The sequence below is a fragment of the Leucopleurus acutus genome (assembly GCF_964270905.1).
Source record: "Leucopleurus acutus genome assembly, chromosome: 4".
In the NCBI taxonomy this organism is placed as follows: Eukaryota; Metazoa; Chordata; class Mammalia; order Artiodactyla; family Delphinidae; genus Leucopleurus; species Leucopleurus acutus.
Window position 1 is genome coordinate 86,237,269 of NC_139146.1, and position 17,421 is coordinate 86,254,689.

Here is a 17,421-nt window from a genome sequence, read left to right on the forward strand (position 1 = left end):
ATAATTCCTATCTAGATATTTCCTTAAGTCAGATGACAAACTTTGTAGCCTTCTAGCAGTGAACTCAAAAGCAAAACTAAACAAAACTAAACAAGAAAACAACTAAACCCTATTCAGTTACATTCTTCATGTCACCCATAAGATTAAAACTGAGCAATTACTTAGCCACAATACAATTCTTTCAGATTCTAATAAAAAGAATACTGTGTAATATCATGAACTCTATTCACCACAATATTCTTAGCATAGAAACAAAAATTAGTTTTATAATACTCTTAGTATGCTCCTCAATACTGGAAAATGGCACCAATGACTATTCAATAAAAACAATTTTATGTGGGGGAAGCAGTGTGAAATTATTTATACCAAGCTCTAAGATAATGTTTTTAAATATCTGACAACACTTTGTGAATTATTGAAATGGCTCTGTGTGGCACTTTCACATTATAAAGTACCTAAAAGTTGAATCATAGACATAAAAATATATTATTACTTAGTACCATAATAAGTTTTTAATAAGCATAGTATTACTAAGTGCAATAGTAAGTTTTTAATAAATATTGGGAATGAAAGAAAACCCTACCACTAACTGTTAACTTAGGTAAAACCCATAGCTTAACGACTCCTATATTTAACTAACCATAAAACTCAAGTGATAATATGTTTCCTCCCACCTACTTTAAAAGGAATTTGTGATTACAAATATGGTATCATCAGGCTTTTATTGGACATGTGTGTTATATAACTATTAGTGACAATTCAACTGTAACGAATGTCTCTGGTCTCCACTGTGTTATCATCTAGCTCTTTATTAAGTTCCCAGCCAGATATGATGTGTCACAGGAAACTACAAACTGAGATTTAGGTTGGCACTCTGCCTGACGTCTAGAAACTTACAGTCACAGATAGATGGGGTGCAAAAAATTTAAAGATATTATTAAGTAATTAGGTATGGGTCTATAGAATTATAAAGTGAGCTACTTTAACACTTAATTACACTAACATATTTGCTTTATTTTCTTCACACTCTTTGCAGTTCAAGATAATAAGTCAAAATGATCTGAGTCAGCAATTTTAAAAGCAGCAGTTTCCCACAAAAATGTTGACAAGAGACACCGTTGCAGCTAGTCGTAGGGAATTGTATGCATTTTAAAATATGGAAGGAAAACAAAAGCATTAACAGGGAGTGTGTGACTATGTTGTGGCTGTTGTGTCAGAAGAAAAAATGGTTGAGAAACCTGAGCTAGAGACACTCTTGAAGCTGCTAATGTATAGCACTCCCTTTCAGAAATTGTTTTGTAACATTAGATATCTTTCTACCAAATCTTTCTCATGACTTTGTCTAGATGCCTCTTATGAAAGTTGGCATGATATGGTGGAAATAACTCTGAACTAGAAGACTAGTGACCTGTGTCTCCATCTTAGAACTTTTATTGAAAGACTAAGTCCTTTCATCTAAGTTCTAAGTTTCTCAGATGAGAAATCTGAGAGCATATTCAACATCACGGAAGTTCCAGCATCCTGTAACCCCCAACTTAAATGATGCAAAGTATGCTCTCATTTTCTTCATTTGTTAGAAAACAATGAGAAGTTTAATTGATCTAGCTGCTCTTTAGTTTCCACCAAAGCTCGCCTTCCATGCCTCAAATAACCTAAAAATGCTCAACATTATTATAATTAAAATTTAGCATTTTTTAAACAATCAACTTTAACATAATTTTTCACATGTTATTTTTCTGATGGCTACATGCCAGATCATTTGGAATGGTCAAATTAAGAGTCTGCAAGTCATTTGAAATAATCCAAGTTTCATATGAGGAAGTCATTAAGTTTCTTGACTACTTGCATCCTAAGCCAGTTTTAAAATTCCTAGACTTGTAAAACTGCATTTTGTGCAAGCCACTGATGGGCCTTAAAATTGGAGTGTGCCAGCTGCAACATGTGCTAGACTGTGTGGTGTCCTCCTGGCTGCTGTTTCCCTGGCAAGTACTGTAAGCCATACACAAAGAATCCCTCAGATAATCTAGAAATTTCTGTATATAATAAAACCCTATCTGAATTAATTTAGCAATGAGAGACAACTGGAAATGTATTGACTCTTAGTGTTTGTATTATTCTTCCAAAAGAGGGATTTCTTGACTAATGAATTTCCTGCCTCAGTTGTTGACCTATAATATAATGGAAGTATTGAGTCTTAACTTTTGGATGGAACACAAATTTGTGAAGTTGATCATTATATATTTACTTAATATAAATATATTTACTTAATTATACTTTAATATATTGGCATTTTAATAATAACAGTGAAATATGCTCAGATTCATATTAGAATTAGGTAGAATTTACTGTGCAAATACCATAAAATTATAAAAGTATTATTTTATCTAGGGCTTCCCTGGTGGCGCAGTGGTTAAGAATCCGCCTGCCAATGCAGGGGACATGGGTTCGAACCCTGGTCCAGGAAGATCCCACATGCCGCGGAGCAACTAAGCCCGTGCGCCACAACTACTGATCCTGCACTCTAGAGCCCATGAGCCACAACTACTGAGCCCATGTGCCGCATCTACTGAGCCCATGTGCCGCATCTACTGAAACCTGTGTGCCTAGAGCCCGTGCTCCGCAACAAGAGAAGTCACCGCAATGAGAAGCCTGCGCACCGCAACGAAGAATAGCCCCCTCTCGCCCCAACTAGAGAAAGCCCGTGAGCAGCAACGAAGACCCAACACAGCCAAAAATAATAAATTTATTTTAAAAAGTATTATTTTATCCAAAAGGGCTAAATATTTTCAGTCACTAATGTCCATGTCTTTAATTCATATCTAAATGCTGATGGCTACCAAATCTATAAATACAGATTATTTGTCTAAACTTCAGACCCATATATTCATCTGCCTACTGTTCATCACAACAGGATATACCTCTCATCATTCGAACTAAGCATGTCTGTGCTACAGACTCATATGTGCCTATCCCAAATATTTTCCTTAATAATAGAATCTTTGATTTTTGGTTGAGCATTTGGCCCCCTGGAAAATAGAATAATGTCCTTTATCCATGACTCTCCCTGTGAATATAAGTTCTGACCAATGGAGTCTCTATTCCAGTGGGTAGAATCCTGATGTGCTAGTTGGAGCTCTGGCAACCATACTAAACCATGATTGGGAGGATATATGTTCATGTTGATAGGACAGCACAGCAGTAGAAGCCTAGATTCCTAATTACTTGGTAAACCTCCCTATCAGCCCCTACCTGACTATCTCCAGACTTGTTTTACATTAAACTGAAATAAAATGACATTTTATGTAAGCCACTTTATCCTAAGCTTCCTGTCACTCATATCTAAGCTGATACTATTGCAATATGCAAAACAGATTAGTTGCAATCAAAGTAAATTGTGATTTTTTATGTAATTATCTTTGGGAGAAGAAGACATTCAAGAAATATATTTACTTAATAAAATATTTTTACTTAATATTTTCTAGCTGCACAATTTTGAGATACAAGTAATAAATCTGATGCTAATAAATAAGGAGACCAAGTTTTCATCGACGATCTCATTGTAAAAAGTTCTACGACTTTAAGCAAATGACTTCTATTTTCTTGCTTAGTGGATATAGGTCTGGGCTTTTGCGTCAAACAGCTTGGGTTTCGCCCCGGCTCTACCTCTTACTAGCTAGATGGCTCCAAGCAAGTTACTCACCTTCTCTAAGTCTACATTTCCCCTCCCATAAATGGGGATAATGATAGAACCTAACTATAGGGTTCTTCTAAGGATTAAATGGAATAACGCTTATGGAGCAATTGGCATTATACCAAGTACACAGTACATGCACAGCAAATGTTGGCTTTGTCATTATTCCTCCTTCATAATGAGGAATTAATTTGTTTTCAAAACAGGTTGAAAAATCCCTCAAATTGCCTCATGTGACTGAGGGGATAAGGAGAAGATGGAACAGGTGAGGCTCCCAAGCCTTATTCCCACTCCACCCAGAGCAACACTGCTCCACGCAGCAGGGGTTTGCATTAGCCTTATGTGTGAAAGGGATTCAACTGGTAAAGAAAATGTGTAAAACTACTCATCTTTGGACCTTTTTAGCTCTAAGAATCTATACATCAAGCCAATGGTCAGCCATGACATATACAGTTTTGTGCAAGGATTTAGAACTCTACTTAAGAAGCCCATTGTATATATGTGCCACATCTTCTTTATCCATTCATCTGTTGATGGACACTTAGGTTGCTTCCATGTCCAGGCTATTGTAAATAGAGCTGCAATGAACATTTTGGTACATGACTCTTTTTGAATTATGGTTTTCTCAGGGTATATGCCCAGTAGTGGGATTTCTGGGTCATATGGTAATTCTATTTTTAGTTTTTTAAGGAAGCTCCATACTGTTCTCCATAGTGGCTGTATCTATTTACATCCCCACCAACAGTGCAAGAGTGTTCCCTTTTCTCCACATCCTCTCCAGCATTTATTGTTTCTAGATTTTTTGATGATGTCCATTCTGACTGGTGTCAGATGATACAATGGAATATTACTCAGCCATAAAAAGAAACGAAATTGAGTTATTTGTAGTGAGGTGGATGGATCTAGAGTCTGTCATACAGAGTGAAGTAAGTCAGAAAGAGAAAAACAAATACCATATGCTAACACATATATATGTAATCTAAGAAAAAAGAAAAGGTCATGAAGAACCTAGGGGTAAGATGGGAATAAAGACACAGACCTACTAGAGAATGGACTTGAGGATATGCGGAGGGGAAGGGTAAGCTGTGACAAAGCGAGAGAGTGGCATGGACATATATACACTACCAAACATAAGATAGATAGCTGGTGGGAAGCAGCCGCATAGCATAGGGAGATCTGCTCGGTGGTTTGTGACAACCTAGAGGGGTGGGATAGGGAGGGTGGGAGGGAGGGAGATGCAAGAGGGAAGAGATATGGGAACATATGTATATGTATAACTGATTCACTTTGTTATAAAGCAGAAACTAACACACCATTGTAAAGCAATTATACTCCAATAAAGATGTTAAAAAAAAAAAGGAATCCCAAATCTAGCTTTGCTGTTGAATCCAGTAATATATATCCAAGTGCTTAATTACAACTTGAATGTACTGTAAGGTTTGAAAGATTGGTTTGAAATATTTTAGATGTATTATTTATTATCTTTGGTATTTTCTGGACTAGGAAAGTTGAGACACAAGGGTTAAGCTAATTGTTTAAAGAGAAAGGAAAGTTATCTCTGCTTAACCAAGGGGAACACTTGTGATTCCAGGGATCATGATGTAGTGGAGGCAGCAGGGAGTATTAGAAAGTTCAGGACCAGAATTAGAAATGTATGGCAAACTCCAGTTCTACCAATCACTTACTCAGAGATTTGGAAATCTCAGTCTTCCTAATCTTTGGTTTTCCTATCTGTAAAATCATGATAATATTAAAATTGTCTGCCTCACAGTTGTTGATAGGTATCAAATAAGAATATATGTTGGAATTATGTGTAAAGAACATATATATGTGTATATACATATATATCCTACTACATGTACCCTCTCTGAATTTTGCTGTGACCTGCTAAGCTTTTAATGTGCAATAACCAATTTTTAAAAGTCCGTATAATTCTATACAAATTCAAATGGTAATAGTAATAACAATAACAATATTTCCTGGGTCAGGTAGACACCTGTGTTGGTTTAACTCTTCTACTTGACAACATTGGACTTGGTACACAGGTGAACTGGGAGGACAGATTCAAGCTTTAGTATTGACTGACTCACCCATTCCTGTGACCACATGCAAACTACCTAATCTTTGACTGTGGTATCCCTTAATTTATAGAACACAGAGATGCTTCCTGTCTACAATCCTCAGAGGTCTACTTAGAAGATTATCCATTGAACAATAACATTGTTCCTTGTAAATATAACTTTTATATCTTTTAACACAATAAGACAGTTAAGTCAGCATAGCAGTAGCATCACCTAGGTAGATAAAGGAGGAATTGTGGGGATGGTATAGCATTGTGATTAAGAGCATGGGTTGGAGTCAGATAGACCAGGGTTAATTCCCAGTTCTGCCATTATCACCTCTAGGCAAATACTGTCTGAGCCTCAGTTTCCTCATCTGTGAAATGGGTATAATAATATAACCATTGTTTGTTATAAAGATTAAATGTGCATGCTATTTTAGAACAGTAGTTGGTACACAGTACATGTGAAACAAATGATAGCAATTATTATTTGTTCTGCACTGAATCATAGCTCAACTTTAAACAGAGTGCTAAATCCTTCTGTATTTGCTTTTGCAGCTTCAAAAAAAAGACATCATCTGACATCTTCAGATAAAAGGTTGAAAGACTGCAAGATAGAATTTAATGGTGACTGATACTTTGGATTCCCCTAAACTTAGTTCTATCTTCTCAGAATTACTATTGTAAAATTCTCAGAAATTGCTCAGCCATTCAGGCCATATATGTACCTGGGAGAAGGTTCGGCTTGCAGGTTCTGGCATGACCTGGTATGTCTGCAGCGCATTTTTTTTTCCTCAACCTCTTAAAACTTTCCTACCCTCTAATCCACTCATTTCAAACCTATCAAATTATGCTTGAAACTGTGAGAACATTCTCCACAATTCTTATCCACTATCTTTGATGAGAGTATGTCCAAAGGAGTGTGCTTTGAGATGTACTTAGTGGAGTTCCTCTAAAATCTAACCCTGATAAAGCCATGAAACGCAGACAGAGCACTCATTTCACCACCGACCATCTTAGAAGACTTGCTCCACAACTGCCCAATAGCCCCATCCTCAGGCACAAAAGCATCAGGCATAATTATAAATCTCAGTGCTGACAAGGAAGCACATGATGTTGCTTTTTTTCTTGAATGTTTCTATTTATTCCCTTATTATATTGAAGCAATTATATTTTTGGAGGAAAGCAGACAATAATGAAAAAATAACAAAGGTTCACTAGACAGTTATAATTATTACAGACTGATGAATTCCTTCCATAAAATGCTGCACTAAGATGAACTTGATTTTCACACAATAGCAAATGTTGCAATCTTTTTTAGAAAACAGTGATGATATAATTGACGTGCTGTACTCTCAGTCACTGATCACCTTTGAGATAGTGCGGAAAAGTTAGGTCATGTTCTTATCTTGTTTAAATACAGAGACAGTTTTAAGAAAATTATATAACGGTAGTCTGTGCATTCTTCAAAACATTTGTAAAGACCTGTCAATGAAAGTAAAATTATACCACCACCCTTCCTCCGTCAGCATATATGTGCATTCTTTCACATTAACCTGTATTGACCTGTTTCTTTGCCTATACATTATATAAACATGTATGCCTACACATACATACACATTTTCTCTGTGTGTGTATATGCATGTGTGCACGTTTTCCATTTCTCTGTTAGAGGGCAAACTTTCCAAAGACTCTTCTTTTAGCTTCCCACACATGATAAGACAGTGTGTTACAGTAGAAAGAACATAGACTTTAAAGCCAGAAATGCCAAGGTCAGGTTCTAGATCCAACACTTACTAACCCTGGACAATCTGAGCTGCAGTTATTTCATCTTTTTAAGGAGAGATAACAATAATGGTTTCTCAAAGTATTGCCAAAATTCAATCAGATAACATTTTACAAAATGTGCAATACATAATAGGTGCTCAACAAAGTTTTCTTCCATACAGAACTTAGTACACAATGAGAACTCATTAAAAGTTGTTACATGGACCAGAACTGATCTTAGCTGAAGAAGTGAGGCACAGCATTAAACGCATGGAACACTATCATAAAGCAACTCTGGACCTGCACCTCAGTAGAGGGACCCTTCAGTATCATTATCTACTGACTAATTTCAGGGCAAAAAGGAAGAGGTTGCTACAATAGATTAATTTTACATTGAGATTTTTCCCTGTAAACAAATAGATTCTTAATCCAAATAAGACCACCCTCCCTGTCTGACACAAACTACCCAAATTATATCTGTATCCTCCCTTCAGTTTTCCAGACATTCTGAAATTAGCCTCTTTTCCTTAATCATCACTATGTTGTATAAATGACTACTCTTCTCCCTTGGAGGAAAAGATAAACTGCGAGAGAACACCTCCCATTGAGGTATAATTATACCAGTTTAAATAAAACAAAAAGCTACCACTTCAAAAACTGACCTATTTCATTTCCACTTTAATTTCTTTCTATCTTACAAGTTCCTGTTTTTTATGGCTTTGTACTGTATCAGTTCTTCTCAAACTGTACAGTAAATAAGAATTACCTTGTGTAACTTTTAATACAATTCCCATGCCTCAACCAGAGATTCACAGGAATTTCTTGGATGGGAGCTGGACTTTTCTGTTTTTAATAAGTACCCAGTGAATCTAATGGAGGGGGTCCGTGGGTCACATGTTGAGAGATAATGCTTACCCTACGAAGTAAAAATTAAAGTTGTCCATTTTGTTTCATTTGAATATTACTCAGTTTACCTTCATCTATCTAAACATGTGTAGATATTAATGTCTACAAATTTGGTCTGCTGTCAGTGGTTGCTAGTTGTCAGTGGTTGCTGGTGAATACAGTTGGCAGACATTCCTATCAATAATAAATATATTTAATAAATATATTCTTCTCTTCTCAAATCTCTTCCCTATAAACTTATACCTGAAAAAGTCTTCTTTAACCTTCTGTTGTATGTGTTTTTATAAAATTAATGTGTTGATTTCTTTATATTCAAAGGATAGTATAAAATCAGTTTGGAGAAAATGATAGCATCTGAAGAATAATGTTTACCTGGTCTAACTTTCTTCTAACCTTTAAATTCTAACATAGTGGTTTTCATTTAGAACAGGTGGAGTGAGGAAGGGGCTATCAAAATTTTGGTCAAAGAGGAAGGAACATGCCATTTGATAAAACTCTCCACCTGTTTCTGATATGCCTTCCCAGTTATGAGCAAATGGCTTTAAAAAGAAATTGCCTATATATCTCAATATACCTCATTTTTCAAAGCATTCTTGTTGGTACACTTATTCCAGCAAATGTGCTAATAAATTTAATCCCTTTTCACTCTAGCCCATTCTCTGAACATCTCCTAGGCTGACTCAAACATCGATATGCTCCACTTTGTATACAAGTTTTAGATCAGGAAGGAGTTTTTTGTTTGTTTGTTTTTCCTTGAGAGGTATATTCCATCTACTCTGAAGCAAGACTGAAAACATCTTTGCTTCAAATTAGAGACTATACTCAGGAAAATTCGTTCCAATACCTCCAAATTATAACTCCCCTACACAAACTCCAGACTCACTCAGATTTAGCATAGACAAAGCCTGAAATCAATTTAGAATCTTGAGTTTGATAGAAATTATATGTTTAAATAAATGCACTGTTTTCTATAGTAATATTCTTAAAGATAATCTAGGTAAAAAGGCTAGGACACAAAACCATCATGGATTATAGAGAAGTACTTGCAGAAGGCAGGAAGCCTTGAAAAGTCTGATTTAATTTGTGATGTCTGTCGCTCTTAGTTGATTCATCAGCAAATACAGAGAGTATTAAATTTCTCATGAGGACTATGTAGAACTTTCTTCCTATCAACTACAGAGCCTGAGTGTTTTTCACTATTAAGATTCCATTAGAAGCTTTATACTTTTCAAACTGTTTTCTTCTCAAAACAGAAATTAACAAAAAAGAGCATGCCAATATCTCAATCAGAGAAAATGAATTTTTAACATGAAGATAAAATTATTTTCAGAGCCCAAACTGGTACACTGAAATCTTGTTACTATTTAGTTGCTAACTTTTAAAGAAAACAACCTCAGAATAATTATGACTTCTCTATTAGAGAAGTTGATTTTGACCAGGTACATCACTGGATTTATTTTAAAAATCCAACTATAATAATTTAATCACATTGCCTTCTTAAATTGTTTCTTGTTCTTTTAAAACATATATATATTTTTTAGTTTATACTATTTACTTACAGAAAGAAGTGTAAGTTTGATCTTCATGGTTTTAGATTTTTTTCTCATGTATAATTTTGAGTATTAAATATAATATAATATATAATATAATATAATAAACTTGAGACAAATAAAACTGAAGCTAAAAACACATTCTATTTTTCTCAAAACAAAACAAACTAAAAGACAGTTGTTAAACACCATGTGCCTTTATCTTTTGTTGAGCTCTTCTGAAAGTACATAAACATTTGGGATGGGTCACAAGAGGACAGGGAACACTAGTGTAGAAAGAAGAGAAACCTATTTCTTGACATAATTTCATGTTAAATATCAAAAGTATTTTTCCACATTAAGCAAATAATAAATTGGAGATCTACACATTCCTTGGTGTGGTTCATGCCACTTTAAGCAAGTTAACTTAAGACAAAGGAAAAGAGAAGAAAACTCACCGATACATTGCTGACCAGCGAGGAATGGTCCTGTGGAGACCGAGGTCTGCCATCAAGTGTGTGTATCCAGGCTCTATCAGCAACTTTGTAGGCTAGACTGAGGTGAAGAAAGAAGTCACTGATGATCTAACTAGAACCAGTCTGACAAGTCTTGGCTAGTATGATGGGAACTGTGTGACTAGTAAGATGAAGTCAAATTTTATAGGGAGGGAGAGAACATCAATAATACAAGCACTTCCTAGGAGTGGGAACTTAAAATCTATTGTCTTCTGATTATAATGATTTCAAAATGTTAATATAAACCAGATTTTTTCAATAAAAGTCAGATGTTTAAATCTAGAAGAAAACTTTTTTTAAATCATCTTGCTAAGCTTCTTCATGTTTCCAATGAAGAAACTGAGGTTTAATTAAGTTAAATTGGTCAAAATCACATAGTTAATGCCTCTATATAGGACTAACACCTACTTTTTTTAAAACTAATCTGACATGCTTTCCACTCTACCATGCATATTATAAAAGTTTTACTTTGGTATTTACTATAAGTCAGCTGTTGAAAATACAGCGGAGATTAGAAAAGCATTAATATCTCAAAATTATGTGCCACCGTTCTACTAGAAAAGTCAAGTAGTTTGCAAATATTAACCCCCAATTAAGACAGTGTGTTTCTTTTACTATGGTGGAGACAGGCATATCAGCCAACACTGAGGCATTACTACCTTATTTCTGAGATGATAATAACCTAGTTTTTTAAAATGTGTGCCAACACATGTATATGCAAATATCTGTGTATTTGTGTCAGGTATAATCTTTAAATTGCCTCCCCTAATCCCCATAAACTAGATGAGGTGTTTCTCCTCTGTGTTCTCATGGTATCATAACACTTATCATATTGTACTAGAATTTTTTATTTTTATCTCAACCCCAGCAGACTGTGAATTCTTAACAGACAGTAACTTTATTCCTAAGACATATGGGCTCTCAAAAATATGCATGGAAAAGAGAGAGAGGATGAAGGAGGAAGGGGGTATGTATGACCAGTCCTAAAAATCACCATAAAGAAGACAAATAAATATTGTTGAATACTACTACACAGCCATTTAGCCAATGGCTCATCTGAACAGATGTAGAAGTTGGGATCCGTACTGAAGTGTGGGATTAGGCTGCCAAGAATTGGAATCATTCTCTAACAGTAACTCAAGAAACCTCTACATTGGGGCACACTGTACTTAGGACTAGAGAGAGCATCACATCTACCCTTTTTATTAGCCAAGAGATCACTTAACACTGAAGAATAGCATGGATATTTACTTGAAGTTACTTAATATATAGTATCATGTTTCTGTCTACTCACTTGAAAGTACAATTTAGCCAGAAATAAAGAAATAATAATGAAGTAAAAACTTTCAGGTTATAAGATTAATCTGTTCTTGTTATATAGCCTTTAAAAAATGAAATCCTCATTAATGAAATGTTAATACTGGCTTGACATACTATATTCTACTTCATATTAATATTTTATGAAAATATTGATTATACTCTTGCTTTCAAAGGAAGACATATTCTTCCTCAGAGTGACTTTGGGCCAAGACTTGTCAGACTCATTTTAACAGAACCCCATGACTCTTTCTCTTTACCAAAATCCAGACTCCAAACTCAAATAAATCCTTCATATGGTCTAGTTACTTAAGTTTATGTATACCTGAACATGTAAATGAAAAGAAAAATGAGAGGGCTTTCATGAATTTTTTAAAAACCCTATGAATATAAGCTAGAAATTATAGAAAACCAGAGACTAAGGATACGTAAATAGAGGATGAGTGGATGTCGGTCAAAATACAACCATAACTATTTCCTTCCTATATAAAAGGCCTTCATTCACCCTACGCAAAGAGTATTAACAGTGTGTATCATCAAATTTCATGATATTACTTACCTTTTAATAGAAATTTGAAGAATAACAGGGAAAGAAGGAGGAATGAAACATTATACAAAATTATCCACTGAATGGAGCCTTTCATGCACTCAAGGTATGTCTTTAATAGTCATTCTTAGAAATTAGAACACTCCCTAACACCATACACAAAAATAAGCTCAAAATGGACTCGAGACCTAAATGTAAGACCGGACACTATAAAACTCTTAGAGGAAAACATAGGAAGAACACTCTTTGACATAAATCACAGCAAGATCTTTTTTCATCCACCTCCTAGAGTAATGGAAATAAAAACAAAAATAAACAAATGGGACCTAATGAAACTTCAAAGCTTTTGCACAGCAAAGGAAACCATAAACAGGACGAAAAGACAACCCTCAGAATGGGAGAAAATATTTGCAAATGAATCAACAGACAAAAGATTAATCTCCAAAATATATAAACAGCTCATGGAGCTCAATATTAAAGAAACAAACAACCCAATCCAAAAATGGGCAGAAGACCTAAATAGACATTTCTCCAAAGAAGACATACAGATGGCCAAGAAGCACATGAAAAGCTGTTCAACATCACTAATTATCAGAGACATGCAAATCAAACCTACAATGAGGTATCACCTCACACCAGTTGGAATGGGCATCATCAGAAAATCTGCAAACAACAAATGCTGGAGAGGGTGTGGAGAAAAGGGAACCCTCTTGCACTGTTGGGAATGTAAATTGATACAGCCACTATGGAGAACAGTATGGAGGTTCCTTAAAAAACTAAAAATAGAATTACCATATAATCCAGCAATCCCACTACTGGGCATATATCCAGAGAAAACCATAATTCTAAAAGACACATGCACCCCAATGTTCATTGCAGCACTATTTACAATAACCAGGTCATGGAAGCAACCTAAATGCCCATTGACAGACGAATGGATAAAGAAGTTGTGGTACATATATACAATGGAATATTACTCAGCCATAAAAAGGAATGAAATTGAGTCATTTTTTGAGAAATGAATGGATCTAGAGACTGTCATACAGAGTGAAGTAAGTCAGAAAGAGAAAAACAAATATATATTAATGCATGTATGTGGAATCTAGAAAAATGGTACAAATGAACCGGTTTGCAGGGCAGAGGTTGAGACACAGGTGTAGAGAATAAATGTATGGACACCAAGGGGGGAAAGCCATGGGGGGGTGGGGATGGTGGTGCTGAATTGGGCAATTGGGATTGACAAGCATACACTGATGTGCATAAAATTGATGACGAATAAGAACCTGCTGTATAAAAAAAAAGAAAACAAAATTAAAAAAAAAGTCATTCTTAGAGCCAATCAGTTTTAAATTAATTGATCTCTAAGAGGGAAAAATAGTATCTTAGAGCAAAAATTTGTCTTTCATTCAAATATTTATTTTCTTTATACTGTTTTTCTGAAATCATAAATTTTATTCTGCAATCCTTTGCCCTAAGCTATGGTGTGAAGAAAATGTATTCAGAGTTATCCACCTCTTTGTTTCTGAGATACGACAATCTGTCTTACCTGTGTCCTTCTGTGCAATGTGGAAGCAGAGTCAGGAGGAATATATTTGTGGATTCAAGTCTCTTAGAAACCTACAGTAGATATGTCACATTGCATAACTAGTAAAATAGCAACTAGACCACAGGCATTTTTACCAGCCAACAAACCATTCCATAGTTCTTTACATATTTAGCAATGTCATAGCAATGAAGCATCTGATGGCCACAAGGATGAGTATGCTAAAGAGGTATAGTGCCAGTGTGGCTAGTCATGGGTGGTTCAAGTCCCCTGGCTTGAACCAAGTTCTTTTATGCCTGATAATATCAATGCATGGTTGCTTAAGGATAGTAATCTGATTAATTTACGGAAACCCTCAAAGTTATACCTAGATTATGTCTCTGTAATGCTAAAGCGATCCTTTCATTGGCCAGTTTATTGGGTTGTACATAACAACAGACCAATGTTAAACTAGTGAATGAGCTAGTTATCCGAGTAAACATAGCTATTTTGTCATTTGTGGATCCATTTCCTCCTATCATGTATTGTTTTGAAGGTACCCATGCACCTTAGTTTGTTTAAGCTGAGAAAACAAAGAGCATTAATATAATTAATTAACCTTTGGCCTCTATTTCAGCAAAAAGAGATCATGCAGAGCTCCTCTGAAGAACAAGCTATCACCATTCTGTCACTCTCCTTTATCTAATTTTCTTAGCAAAAATGTGATTTGTTTTTCACCAGCCTATCTGTCCCTGTCTTTGAAATCCTTTTTTTATCTCCCCTAAACCTTTTTTATTGAATGTCATCATGTAGTGGTTGTTTCTCAGTCCCATCTTATCCATTGTTTTGCAGTGGAAGAGACCATCTCAGCCAAACTAGCATTGGCTTTTAACCTGGTATTGCACTCATAGGGTTGGCAGAGTTGATTCCAGGATGCAGCCACAAGCATGAGGAAGAGGCTGTAGATAACTTCCTGCACTTCAGCTGGTTGGAGAGTACCACTCCCACTCTGAACAACATCTCGCCTTCCCTCCAAAGAGTGTACTGTACTTGAAGCAAAACAGTTACACACAAATGGCTATGCATATAATTGTTTGCCAAAGAAATTTCTGGCCCTTCCCTTTCCCTTAACTGCCTTAGGGAAGAATCTTTTCTCTAGCTTAGTTTCCACATGATGTTTCTTTTGAGAAAGGGGACTGGGACAAGAAATCTGTCATGTAGTTAAGCAGGCAAGAAATATTATTAATCCAATTTTGTTTGAGAGTTGTTTGTCCATATGATTATTTAAAAGTCAAGTTTAGTTTCAAAAAACCTTTTTTTTTTCTGAAATTACTTTTGGGGTAATATTTAAAATGAGAGATTGTAACTGTGTAAAATGCATAGGGAATAAAGCATTCCAGTGTACACAGAAAAGGCAAATTTTTAATCAAATAAAGTTTTATGAAATGAAAAACAAAGTCCTCTATAAGATGTTTCGCACCTGCTATAACTATCTCCTATGCTAGGGATAGTTTTCCTGGCCATTGACATGAGGATCTGCTAAGCTTTACAATACATAGTGATACATATAGCAAAAACCAGAGATATGGTTTTTACAATTAAAAGACAATAACAATGCTAAAACAATCTTTATTGTTTAATGTATTGGGATATACAATATAGACTAGTTAATGTCGTTAAACTAGTGAGTGAATGAGGATAACATTTTTGGACCCATTTTAATTTTAAAACATTTTTTTAATTAGTCTTTAAAAAACATTTTTAAGATTTATCAGGCTGCCAGTGTCCTTGCCCCCATGGTGAGCCACAGCCACCCTCTGCCTCTGCAGGAGACCATCCCACACTAGCAGGAGAGTGTGGATTATCTGATTCAGGAGCTCTGAAGACCCAAATACAGTATATATTTTATTTATTTCAGTAATGTGATCAGCAAGAGTAATGTGAAGTCATTAGCTGAACCTTATGAACAGGAAGTTGTGGCTGAGGTTCAGGAATTTTATGGTGATTACATTGCTGTGAATCCACATTTGTTTTCCCTCAATATTCTGGGTTGCTGCCAGGGTCGAAATTGGGATCCAGTCCAACTATCCAGAGCAACTCAAGGACTGACAGCTCTCCTTTTATCTCTGAAGAAATGTCCCATGATTCATTACCAGCTTTCATCAGAGGCAGCAAAGAGACTTGCAGAATGTTAAGCAAATGATAACTAAAGAATATGAACTGTTTGAATTCGGCAGACTGAGGTTCCTCCCTTGCTACTTATTTTAGATCGCTGCGATGATGCCATCACCCCATTGCTAAACCAGTGGACATATCAGGCCATGGTCCATGAACTACTGGGCATAAACAACAATCGGATTGATCTTTCCAGAGTGCCAAGGATCAGTAAAGACATGAGAGAGGTGGTCCTATCTGCTGAAAATGATGAATTCTACACTAACAATATGTACCTGAACTTTGCTGAGATTGGTTGCAACATAAAGAATCTCATGGAAGACTTTCAGAAGAAGAAACCAAAAGAACAGCAAAAACTAGAATCAATAGCAGACATGAAGGCCTTTGTTGAGAATTACCCACAATTCAAGAAGATGTCTGGGACTGTATCAAAGCACATGACAGTGGTTGGAGAGCTGTCTCAGTTGGTCAGTGAGTGGAATCTGCTGGAGGTTTTGGAGGTTGAGCAAGAACCGGCCTGTCAAAATGACCATTCTAGTGCTCTCCAGAATGTAAAGAGGCTCCTGCAGAACCCCAAAGTGACAGAGTTTGATGCGTGCAGCCTGGTGATGCTTTATCCTCTACATTATGAGCGACACAGCAGCAATAGCCTACCAGGATTATGATGGACCTTAGGAATAAAGGTGTTTCTGAGAAGTATCGAAAGCTTGTGTCTACAGTTGTTGAATATGGTGGTAAACGGGTCAGAGGAAGTGACCTCTTCAGCCCCAAAGACGCTGTGGCTATTACCAAACATTTCCTTAAAGGATTGAAGGGAGTAGAAAATGTATATGCTCAGCATCAGCCTTTCTTACATGAGAACCTGGACCATCTCATCAAAGGAAAGCTTAAGGAAAACCTGTATCCTTATCTAGCCCCCAGCACACTCAGAGACAGACATCAGGATATCATTGTGTTTATAATTGGAGGAGCCACCTATGAAGAGGCTCTAACAGTTTATAACCTGAACCGCACCACTCCCGGAGTGAGGATTGTCCTGGGGGGAACCACTGTGCATAACACGAAAAGTTTCCCAGATGAAGTTCTTGCTTCTGGACTGCACAGCCGAAGCAAGGACAGCTCTCAAGTTACATCAAGGTTAGCAAGCAGAAGATGAAATGGTGATAGAGAGGTGAGAAGAATGGCACAACTTCCCCTCTTGCCTCACTGCAGGCTTTCTCCACTGACCAGAGGGGTGTTGGAGAAGAGCCTTGGGTTTTGTACTTCTTGTTATAAACCATCTCCAGGTAGCCTGCTGATTCCTGAACTGTTGGCACAGACACCAAGACTCCAGTGGTGAGTTGAGAATAAGTCTGAGCCCATTCCAACCCACTTTTCTCATGTTTTCTTT

The 17,421-nt window shown here is 36.2% G+C and overlaps 1 pseudogene across 1 annotated transcript; it reads left to right on the top strand.

The window, feature by feature from the left end:
* Positions 1-3,947: 3,947 nt before the first annotated feature.
* On the top strand, positions 3,948-17,187 carry LOC309961126 (vacuolar protein sorting-associated protein 45-like; annotated as a pseudogene). The gene is made up of 2 exons: positions 3,948-3,956; positions 15,707-17,187. The product of its transcript is annotated as a vacuolar protein sorting-associated protein 45-like (transcript).
* Positions 17,188-17,421: the final 234 nt, after the last annotated feature.